This window comes from Papilio machaon, chromosome 6 (genome assembly GCF_912999745.1).
Source record: "Papilio machaon chromosome 6, ilPapMach1.1, whole genome shotgun sequence".
Lineage (NCBI taxonomy): Eukaryota > Metazoa > Arthropoda > Insecta > Lepidoptera > Papilionidae > Papilio > Papilio machaon.
The window spans coordinates 4,491,043-4,503,224 of NC_059991.1; the positions used below are offsets into that span (position 1 = coordinate 4,491,043).

The 12,182-nt window shown below is 33.5% G+C and overlaps 2 protein-coding genes across 3 annotated transcripts in view; one reads left to right on the forward strand and one right to left on the reverse strand.

Annotated features, from left to right (window-relative positions):
• Nucleotides 1–10,689, reverse strand: part of LOC106714995 (tissue inhibitor of metalloproteinase) — a 43,468-nt gene extending 32,779 nt beyond the window's left edge. The window contains exon 1 of one of the 2 annotated variants that reach the window (XM_014508170.2): nucleotides 10,450–10,689. The gene's annotated coding sequence lies outside the window, so the exon portion shown is untranslated. The remainder of the gene's footprint in view (nucleotides 1–10,449) is intronic. The other variant, XM_014508169.2, reaches the window with a different exon arrangement.
• Nucleotides 1–12,182, forward strand: part of LOC106714779 (synapsin) — a 75,548-nt gene that overhangs the window by 50,358 nt on the left and 13,008 nt on the right. The gene's annotated exons all lie outside the window — the stretch shown is intronic.

The following is a 12,182-nucleotide window of genomic DNA, read 5'->3' on the forward strand; positions in this document are numbered from 1 at the left end:
AACAGAAAGGTTTTTTCATTCCAAAACTGCGCCGTTGCGTAACTCAGAAACTAGGTTAGTTATATTGTGAACCAGTTTTGGTATTTATCACTTTGAATGGTTTTTAATTATTTAATCGTATAATCTTTAGATTAAAATATTTTTTAATCACGACAGTATTCCAAATTCAAAAATTAAAAAAAAACAAATTGAATGTCCAATTTGCATGAGCAATGTCACAAACAGTAAATAACTTATCCTAAACGTAAACAAACATTCTAGAGTCTAGAGCTCTACAAATATTTGCCTGACCGGTAATGGCGATGTTGAGATGATCTCTATTATAAGACCTAACAACTCAAGAACACTTTTTATAACTACGACGAAATATTCTAGGTTAGCGATTTTAATCGGGCTACTTCTATAAAAAGCAGTATCACAAAATTGAAGTCCTGTTTTGTTAGCATTATTGGGCTTTATGTTATTTTGAAAATGCGTAAAAAAATTCCCACAGTTTCAGCGTATCAGTATTAAGTTATTCTTACCTCCCTTCCTGTTAAACCGGTATTAAATTAACACATTTACATGTATACGTCCCTGTTGCGTCGGCATTCATAAACGCGACAAAGTTATGAAAGAATCCGCTCTCCCATTACTTTTACGTTACGTGGAACCTCACATCAAACAAGCTATAAAATCGCCGCGTCCAGAGAACGAATCACCTCAAGTCTGTCTGGGTGGGATACATTCCTCATCGACGTCTGCATATCCGTCGTGTAGGTGTTAGAAAATATTTCGAGCACCACTCAAATGTAGCGAGTTATCAGTTCATTTCAAGTATTACTGATCAATGTTTTATATCATTAAAGTTTACTTAATTGTTCTCGTCCTACTTGGCTGTCACAACATTACTCAGTCTTCACTGACTTCATGTTTAACGATTTTTTGCCAACTTTAATACGTATTGAATATAATAAAGTGGTCTATCGTAGGATATGCTCCGAAACGGACGTTTTGATAACTTTAATTACAGTTGAGATTTGAACACTGAAACTTCATTTTAGTACTCGGACATTCTTACCACATAACTACGATGTTAAGATTTTAAAATTGATTTTGGTCCAAGCTTAAAATCAACGAGCATTCGAAATGTATGTTATATCAATGGAAACTAATAGTGAAAGTGTTTATCAGAAAGCTTAGTATGATGTTGTTTGAATATCAAACAATTTAATTATGTCGTTTAATATTCTATGTTTACGTTTACGCCGCATTCTTTCACTTTAGATAGTTACGTTGTTGAATATTTACAATAAATCATACGTAAACAATTTGCTATTATATTTAGTAATGTGACGCAGTACATGATATCGTTTCGGATTGTTTAAAGTATTTATTAAGGTATAGCTAATGTGATAAGTGCATTCATTGCAATAAATGGGCCAAGTGTCCGACGCGGCTGCGCACGCGCTGACTCGAGCTCTAATTATAATGCATTGGGCGTCGCGATATCCGATGCTCAATGAATTTAATTATTACATATTAGAACGCACTTCGAATGATGCGTTATTTTGTTTCAACAATCCGCCTATTATCTTTTTTTTTATCAAACAATCAACAAACATTTTAATCTAAGATTTTCTTTGTTTGGTGTTTTCTTTCAGATTTTTTCATTTAACTTTCTAGCAAAGACTCAAATAAAATATTGCAACATAAATTTTATGTAAAAACGTATTACCACTGTCAGAATAAATGTAACAAACCATCTTTTTTATTTTGCGCGACACATTTTAGGATTCAGCTGCCATTTTTCCTCCTCACGATTGAACAGTGCAACGAACTTTTTCAAAAATAAAAAGACAAATTGGGTCTCGATTTATCCACACGTCGAGCAAAATATGCTTAAAGATTATATTGATACAGTTAATCGAGGACATTGCATTAGTTGCCATACGTGCACATAATATAAAGATTATCGGAATTGCGCGCATTTGTACTCGTATATCGCTCAATCCAAAAACTTAAAAAAAAAAATATGTACGCTTTCTTATAAAGTACAAACTTTATTTGAAAATATACACTAAAGTTACTTTACACAAATATATATCTTACTTGTTATAAAATATGAAAATACTGTCGCTAATAAATTTGTATTAATCGTGTTATCGCATGCGAATATGGCATATATTAGTTTGGTAACGAGATTATTTGAATGGGTCGCCTCATAAATTATTCTGAGTTTCTTTACATGTCTTTATAAAGGTAGAAAGAGATGGTATGTGAAAGAGAGGGAGGGAAGTTTTTAAATCGTCCGCATGCATCGGATCACTTAGTCTTAATTGAAGCGATGCAGCGATGCTGTATTTAGATGATTTTGGATATACGCCAGTGTTTGTTCTGTATCGACCACTTGCACGGATTTTTGGTTCAACTGCGAGGTCAAGGTTACACAAGTGGGCGATAGCATCATGCGTGCAGACGCTCAGCCCTTGCGCTTCATTTCGCAAATGTTAACGCACTAACAGCCTTTGTCTCTTTTGGGATAGATCGAACGAAATCATTTTCAAATTTACATTTTTAAACAAGCTATAGGACTTTTAGACTACTGCGGTGCAAAGAGAAATCTACCATTTCACATTTTTTTTAATTCTTTTGTCGCAAATTTTCAGAGACAATGAATGATGATAGGAATTAGGAAGTAACAGCATTTCTTAAATCAATGCCACACGTAGTGAATCTGCCTCAGTGCCGACTCTGGCTGAAATCCAGCTGTTTTATTATTACTAGATGATTAAGAGTCAACATTTCCTAGTACTTCGCCGAAACACTATTGGCATCTGTTATTTAACGATAAATAGACAGTTAAGGAGAGTTATTGCTTACGTGAATTGTTAGTGTGACTTGTAATTTTTTTACGTGACGTATCTATTAAATTTGATTCTCTTTATTGGGTCAGACTCATCACTAAACAATATCTAAAACAATATTAACTTTTAAAATACATATAATAAAAAGCAGGAAAAAAAAGGAAAATATTCAAAAGATAACTTGATAACTGTTAAATTGATTATACAAATATTTGGTCATTCTTATCAAGACACATCACGAACATTACATAGAGTATGTAAACAGCTCGATAAAAAAAAATTGGAATGCAGGTAAACAATGTATTACGCTTAACTTACACGTAGGCAACCTTGGCCGACTGGATAGCTGGCTAGTGTTCTCTGCAAAATGTTTACGCAAGACATCAGAAAGACGATGAGCAATATGACGATCACGTAAACTCTTAGCAAGTTTTAGGAAAACACGGCAATAAACAAAGACAATTATCCTTTGAAAAGATATAAATATAAGACACATTTAAGTTTTACATTAACATATTCAGTTAATATATTAATTAAAGCAAACATATTGAATTACAAGATGAACGCATGCGTTTGATTAATTATACAAATAAATCTTAATGCAAATATCTGAACAGCGCACACAACAATAAGTAATAAATTTGCTGTACAACAAATTACATTTACTTATCATAAGTTCTAAAGCTTATTATTACAGCTACTGCGTAAACATTTAAATACTTGTAAGTTAACTGTTGCACTAAAAATTGTTAATTGATCGCTAAAAGAGAGACTACATGTTAGAAACTCAAGAAAGGGGGTATTAAATGTACAAAATCTATCGATTTGCCACATCTTTGGCTTGGATATTTAGGGCACGGCTTCTTAACAATGCGTTCCCGAAATGACTAATTAAAATGTACTTCTTTAATAAATTGGAATATTTGATGTACACACAAAACATGTTCCTTGTAGTATTTTATTAAGTTTCTTTTCTCAATAAAGTCAACATTTAGACATTAAATTGTTGTCATAGCCAATTCTATACCTTGATAATTTTGAGACATAAGATCTTATTATACCTATCTAAATATAACTCAAAAGCAGTTTACTCTCCTTAACCTTGATGGTAGCAAATTAAATAAAAGTCAGCGGTCGTTGTGTTGTGATGTAATAGGAACATCTTTTTGTGTTGATTACGTCATCTATTATCTGAACGCTTGCCGGTCTGTGACTCCGTCTACATTCTCATCTCATTCCAACACTGCGAGTACCGTCAACAAAATAAATATGATTCTAATATTAAATTTGAATTTAACCGAAAGTATTAAAGGATTTAAACCGTCGTACCATAAATGTATATACGATTATTAGGTATTTTAGCAATAGTTTTTAAACCAATGAAGTATATATTAAAATTATATATCTACAACTATCGATTTTATTTTTAGAATTTTATCAGCATTGTTCAAGACAATATACTCTTGGTATTTGTTTTAAAATTGTCTTACGTGAATATTTTAAATAACAACATACTTGATTACATAATTTTTGTAACCGTAGTTGTCCACTGCCGTTTCTAATCAGAAACGGCACACAATAAAGTCAACATAAACCGCGATAAATTTGATTTGAATGCCGTGTCAATGCAGAGCTTATAATTTTTTCTGTCAAATCGGATTTGATTCGATTCGTTCGGATAACTGCAGCGTTTACTTATAGGATTAAAATGTTAAAAAAATGATGGCCCGATTTCATTTTGTTTATTTATGTGACTATGCAACAACAATGTGTTATGCCTTTTACGAAATGTTTGGTCACGTTTATTTCGGGTCTGGCAACATTAAACCAACGTATTTTACAATGACACAATGTCTTCGGCCCTTTTATTTATTTTTACTTCTCACTAGAGTGTCAACGACTCACTGTTTAAATGTTTGATATAATTGTAATACTTAAAATTATTTTTTAAGAATTAAGGAATATGTTTCAAAAGTTTCTAAAATATTTTATGCAAAAGCAATATTGTTTAAGCACTCATTTACTTCGTATCCACGGACATAGTGTAATGTTTCAAATTCCCTTTTTCATTTAACTTCTCATTGATTTTAGCATTTGAATGTGCAATATCATAAAACCAGTCGTATAATAAAGTTTTTAAAACTATATCTGGCACAACAAGCCACAAACAGAGTAATATTTTTACGCATTAAATGCAATAATTTTTTATTGATCTCGACATTAAGTAGGCTTTTAAATTTTAAGGTTAAAATCACGAAAATCGTGTCAAATTGACATTAATACTTCGTCCAATTAAATATTAAAATCAGCAAGGGTTAAATATCGTACAAAGTACACTCGATGTATTTATTCATACATGCAATATTATAACTTACGCCGACAAAAAATGCAACGTTTATAAAATTTGTGACACCGTAATAATAGTTATTATGTTACGGCGCGGTAATTCCCAGGCTATTGTATAATAAGGTACACAGATAACAAAAAACGTAAGCAATTTAAAACACGAACTCGGTTAAAGAACGTTTCGCTTTGAACACAATAATGTAACTTGATAGGTCTAAATAATTTGATTATAGATTTAACATACAAATCCTTATTATACTTGCACTTTACTGATTGTGTGTGTACATTATTCTACTGACCGTAACTGATAGTACGGCCTACACTATTACGGACCCGTTCGTGTTTACATCTAGCTTTTACTTGTATTTATGATTGTATTCCTTCGATAATTTCAACGAAACGCACATGGTGTGGTTTTACCAGATGACGTCATCCTATTAAGACTAACATAAGCCAATGTATTAACTGTTTATTAAAGAGATTAGCAATTAGATGTAAATTGTAAGTCTGGTGTAATCGTGAATGTTTAAGCAAATGATGCAAAGAATCGCTTCATAACTTTGCCTTTTATAGATTGTGTATGTTATAGCCAAAATCAATTTTATTGTTCGTAGAAAAAGGTAATTTCTGGTTCTAATAGAAAAAAGAATAAACAGTTTATTATTTAAATATACTTAAATTTGAAACCGTTTAATACTTTAATTCTGGTATAACTTAACCGTGCGCTTCGGCAGTCGATTTGCCCAGTCTATCAGGGTACCTAACAAGCGTCAAAGTGTCGGAGTTCTAAGCTGTGGCTAGGCATCTCGTATTACCGTTACCGGCGCCTAGTATGTAGAGCACGAGGTGCGCTGATCGTTGCCTATTCAAATGCAAATACACAGCTGGTCGCTCTAATATTTTCTACGCTCACAAACTCGCTGAATCTTAACCGTGACTTGAATTAAGATTTATTGTTTACGTAATTATACTATGTGGTAAGTTCGGTAGCTATAGACTAAATTAAAATGTACGATACGACTTGTTTATTGAATAATATTAGGTATTAGGTGATACGGGTGTACTATCGAAATTTTAATTCACTGCACTAGTGGAAAGTAAACCCGATTTCAACCGAGAATGATCTTATTCTAAGTAATTTATTGTACGGAACTACAAATCTTAGTTACAGTGCTATAATAAAGGTAGACAGACTAACTTCTATTATTTCTGGAGACCGTAAAGACACCTTAAAAGTAGTTATGAATGGTACGTGAGCGAGGGCCGGCGCCTTGATTCTAAACTGACAAATAAATCGTCTGTCCGTGTGGGCGGACGCGATTGTCGGGCACTTCAGATAAGCCGTGACCCTCGCCTGAGGGAAATCCTACAGGACTCCGTATCTAGAATAATAATTACGTGTGTAAAACCCGCCTTATCCTCCAAACTGTTCGTAGAATATACAACAGATTGTTTATAATAATTGGTTACGTAACCTTCTTTATTTCCCAGAAAAGTTTTCATTAACTTTTTAAACAATTTATGTTGGTGTGGTTTTCCAATTTCATTGAAGCATTGCGCAACATGCAGGTTTTGCGAACCGTTTAACAAACCATACTATCTATTGTTTTATATATATCGAAATATGTTGCAACAAGTTTTCAATCATGTTTGAAGGTATCTCTGGTACGGTTCAACGGATCTTGATGCATAGTAAAACATAGTCAGGTAGAACATAGACTACTTATTACGTTTTTTTGAATTCCGCGTGGAAAGAGTTGCCAGCGACAGCTAGTTCTGTAAAACTATGATACGTTTCAAGGCGTAAAATCGAGCATGAACTAAATTTATATGAGACGCAATTTCATTTATAAGTACATATAACATTTAATCGTAATACAAACAAAGTTCTTCGTCATTCAGATTACTTAACAATAACGAAGAGGTTAAAACAACGCGTGTCCTACATCCTCGTGCACTGTAATGAAATACTATTTACACAGCGCGCAAATGACACAATCGCATACAACGTATAGATGATATTTCGGTGCAACATACTTACGAATAAATTTTATATTTATACTACTGAAACAAACACTGTATAGGATTGAATTGGTATTTGGAAGTTTTCAATCATACGTTGCCTACTTAAGAACTGCCCTTTTATTTGATTAAGATCTTAAAAACGCTATACAGTATTTATAACATTCTGCTAAAACGACTTCCCCACTAAAATGTGAAATTCGCCGAAATAACAATAAAGCTCCCCGTGATAATTATCGAGAAGGTAATTTGTTTTCTGTATCAAAACTATTAATCTGTGATTTATTATTACGTATCTATTTTTGGCCATTAAATAATGATAACTGAAATCGACTGGCTATTTATAAACATTAACAGACGTCAAGCTTCGTCACCTGTCGGGGTAAGGACTCATTGTTTTTATTCCGACGAAGTAAGACGATCCACAGTTACGTACCGTGAGACCTTACCACGCCACAAGTCTTCCTATGTAATGGAAACATATAGGATTACATTGACTGCAAAATACTTGCAATAGCAAATCTTTCACCGGGTTTTATATCTCAAATGTAACAGCGGATAGGTTATAATTTAAAAAGAGACAATTAAGTAGATTAACTTTTGAAATAAGGAAAAAAAAACAATGCTAAGAGATAGCTTTAAGCCGAAACTAGGAATTAGTATTTATTAGAATTATAGACATTTTTCGCTATCGTATTAAAGTTTACATATTTATTTTTCAATGTAAGTTATAGTAATCTTAAAACATTTCAAAATATTATATGTTTAACCGTAAATTTTGGTTTACGTTAACTCATGAACTCGGTCAATAAACACCGCGGCCCATGGAATTAAGATAACAATTTTATATCTTTCTAACTCGATCAGTGAAATGGGTTTTTCATAGACACGGAAAGAACCGTGCCTTTGCCGCTTTCCTAGTCAATAAACATTGAACGAAGGAGTATTCGAAAGTTATTTTTAAGTGTGTTTACCTCATGCCAGTGGAGAAAGCTAGGTTTTGTGGTAAGAGCTAACACGTTCTAGCTTACAATTACATAACAGAATTAAGATATTCATATAATACAAAAAATATTTATTTATAATTAAATTTTACTCTTAAGAACAAATGTGAAACGAAAGTAACAATCGCCATGTCTCTCAATTATCTAGCATTGAAAATTAAACAAATTCATGGACACATTTTTTTCTAAAAAAATAAGCTACAAATATTTCAAGACAGCTATTTTCAAGCATTTTCTGTTAAGTATAATAACTTAAGGTTAACTAAAGGTAAGACATTGTATTTAATCAATTAACTTCCAAGTCATTCACAGAAATAATAAATTAAATTATCCGGTACACTATCAATAGTATGCAAAACATTCGCACAGGTCAGGAAGTCAATGAATAGTCAAGTTGAATAACCTAACATTCACTTTCCCATCCCGAGTTTGCCGTCAACGAGTCGAGGAACGCCAATCATTGGATATGTGCATCGCATGTGAACTTGGCCTCTTGGCTCGACGGGATTGGGTCACCCAGATAATATTTCGATCTAGAAGACGAAAACAGTAAATATCTTATAAAATATTTCAAGACACGTAACTCTTTTTCTAGGATTAATCAATTACAGTTCTTCTACAATTAACAAAGTTCAATAAACATATTTGTCTTTTAAAAACCAAAGTGACGCGTTTAATGTAAATTGAATTCAGACTCGCAATTAAAAAACGACTCGCAGTTAAACAACGGTCGTATAAACGATGGTGTTCAACGGGGGATTGTGGTACAAGCACTAGTGACAACCGCTCCCGATTTTACACAAGTAGCTATGCTTAGCCCAATATGTTTTAAGCTTTTTCATCGATATATTTTTAGTCCAATTAAAACATCTTTTGGTGAGAACAGTATGAAAATCTGTTAAGTAATTATGGAAGTTCAAATAGATATATGAGGTAAGGGCAATGTATTACATATATAATTAATTACGAATGTTTTATTTCAACATAACGTGGTATTATTATTTGTGAAGATATGTGTAAGCTGGGCCACAATTTATGTTATTGTCGACATAACTCTCAGTTATATACCTACGTTAACTGAGACTGGACACTTGGACACAGTCTTCCGTGTGCAGGGTCAATAATCAAGGGTCATGCTCGCTCCAACGCTACGTCTAATAATCAAGGAGTCAGTTACCGTAACATGTGGTGAGAACGACTTTCTATTGAAGGTCAAATGATTTATAGTACAACATAATAGAATTATTATAATTCCTACTATTGGTAAATAAAATAAAATTCTTGTATAATGTAAAACATTATGTTTCCACTATTCTTTTTTTAATCGCTCGATTGTGTTGACAAAAGAAGAAAATATCCACAAGAAAATTGTGTTAAGAATTTATAATAAGCGTTTGTAAAGAAAAAAATCTAAACAAATGTTAAAAGTAAAGTGTATAAAATTATAATTATAACGATTATATATTAACATTTTATAGATAAGATAGTCATAACAATAACATTTGGTTACGCTACCAAACGATTCTCTCCAATGTGGCCATTATACAATAAAGCTATTTGATTTGTTAATAGACCCGAGTGGATCCTGCCACCACATTCGTCTAACGACGCACTTCCTTCACCATCAATTTTATTACGTTATGCTCAGTTTACATTTAACCAGTACAGTAGGATAGTAGTGCTCAGTCATACATGCGACTGGTATAATATAAACACGAACTGGCACCAGTGAGCCAAAACAGTCCATGCCAAGCTAACACTACTGTACTGGCGTAATGTAAACCAGACATTTCATACAACATCCTCATCTACAAGCTCATGAGAAATATTCTCGCGAAGAACTCGTTGGAAATTCATTTTAAATTTTGTCACAATCTGTTGAAGGTAGAATTAAAAAATGTGATTCTAATCCAGGATTAAATTAATCTCCGGTCAGTATCAAAGTTCGCCAACGAAACTCTAGCGATGTTTACAACAAGTGTCACGTTCGCCGTACAAGCGATACTTAGTTGCAATCAACAACTGAGCAAATATTCATGACATAAGACACCTTTCATCTAGTTTCATTCGCTTTAAATACGTCAATACTCATATAACGTGATTAAAATTAATCGTGAGATGTATTTACATATGTAATTGTAGTTCGAATGGTTCAAACAGACGTGTATGCGGCGATAACAGGCCACATGATCGCAATAAACCTAATAGAAAATCAAGGTAAACAAATGCACCTGCACTCGTAGAATTTTCAGAGTTTCACAGTTATTTTGGACAGTTCATCCGACTGGTAATCGACTGCGACTTTAGCACGGGTTCGAATTTTATTTATTTTTAATTATCGAACTTTGTTTATGATCGCGTATTCGCGTACTCGCGATACCGGCTTCGGAGTGCGAGCGATACGGGCACTTCGACTAACACTCGGCGACTGACTGGCGCTCGGCACGGTTGCCGGACCAGTTATTATGCTGTGTTGCCGACGATAACTTGGGCAACACGTGGGCCCCGGTATGTGCTATGTGCGATATCACACGGCGCGGCGCAGGATACGCAGCTTATCGGTGCATCGATGGTAAAAGCTCGTGATTCATCAAAATTAGGTTTTGCGAGTGACATCATCCACGCGTTATGCGCGCGATATAAACACGAGACGCCGCCAGCGCGAGCTCTCACAATAACCAATTTAAATTTCATTCTTACAAATTAATAATCTTAACAATGATATGATCACATCGCTACTTAATCCAAGGTTGGATAGTTGATCAGATCCTGTAAAGGAAGGAAGGGCGGGAGACGGAGAATGTTTATTTTAAGATAATTTAGTATTGCATCAATTGAACGTGGATAATGAGAACATGACGCGATCTTATTTATTTTGACTTGTTAATTAAGTAATGTATCAGGGACAAACGGATGATGCATATATTTAGCTTAAATAAACACATCTTTTGTTTTTGTTCCTTTTCCATTTTCATGTTTTGGTATTCAATTTGGCAATCGTTTTTTTTTAAGTGAAATAAAAGGCATCTTCCTTTGATTACATGGATACATAGCTCAATTCAAATATTTGAAACATTCATAAATAAACATTCACCCTAGTTTCCCAGAGGAGTAGGCAGAGAAGAATTTCCAAATAGTGTGATCCTGTGCGGTGACATCTCTGGCCAAGAACTTCGACCAGACAGCTCACATACTAACAGCTATTAATTCCAATGTTTCATTATTAGATGACACAAGACTATAAGCTAATATTTTTCTCCGAATTTTCTCATTTGCATTATAGTTCAGTGTAACATCGCTAGTCAAAATATTTACGAATGATGAATTATATGGAAACCTACAAAGTCATTCAGGCGGACAAATATGGTGTTAGTGTCGCTGCGGTTTAGTTAAGCCGATACGGAGTTACCACGAAAGATGTTGCATAAGGTTTCTCCACCTTACACAATGATAATAACTTAAACGTTAAAATTAACAAAACCTTTGACAATGTACTCCAAATTACTTAAGAAATGCTCAGAAATTACTTACATGATTGACATTTAAATGAATTGAAGGTAGGTTGTGGAAAGTCTTTGGTAAACATATTTATATATTCACGTTTTATATTGTTTAATTAATTTTAATCGCCAGAAATTCCGATGGATTTACAGAATACGTTTGAAATGTGCATGGTGCATGTAACACTATAAAATGTTTATTTATATGTACAACTATAACTCAATTAAAGAGTTGTAACCACTCAAATGATTCTTGATAAATGTTTATATAAACTAGGCGAATCTTGTACAAAAACTGTATGTTTGACTGTAAAACGATGTGCATTTGTGTTTGTGTACACGATGTTTTGCTTAACAAATATTCCAAACTAGACAGCAACTATCCATTACTTGCCGCTGCATCTCGTCAGCTACAACATTAAGCCGCTGATATATTGCGCAGGTGCAGCGCATTCGACATCTCT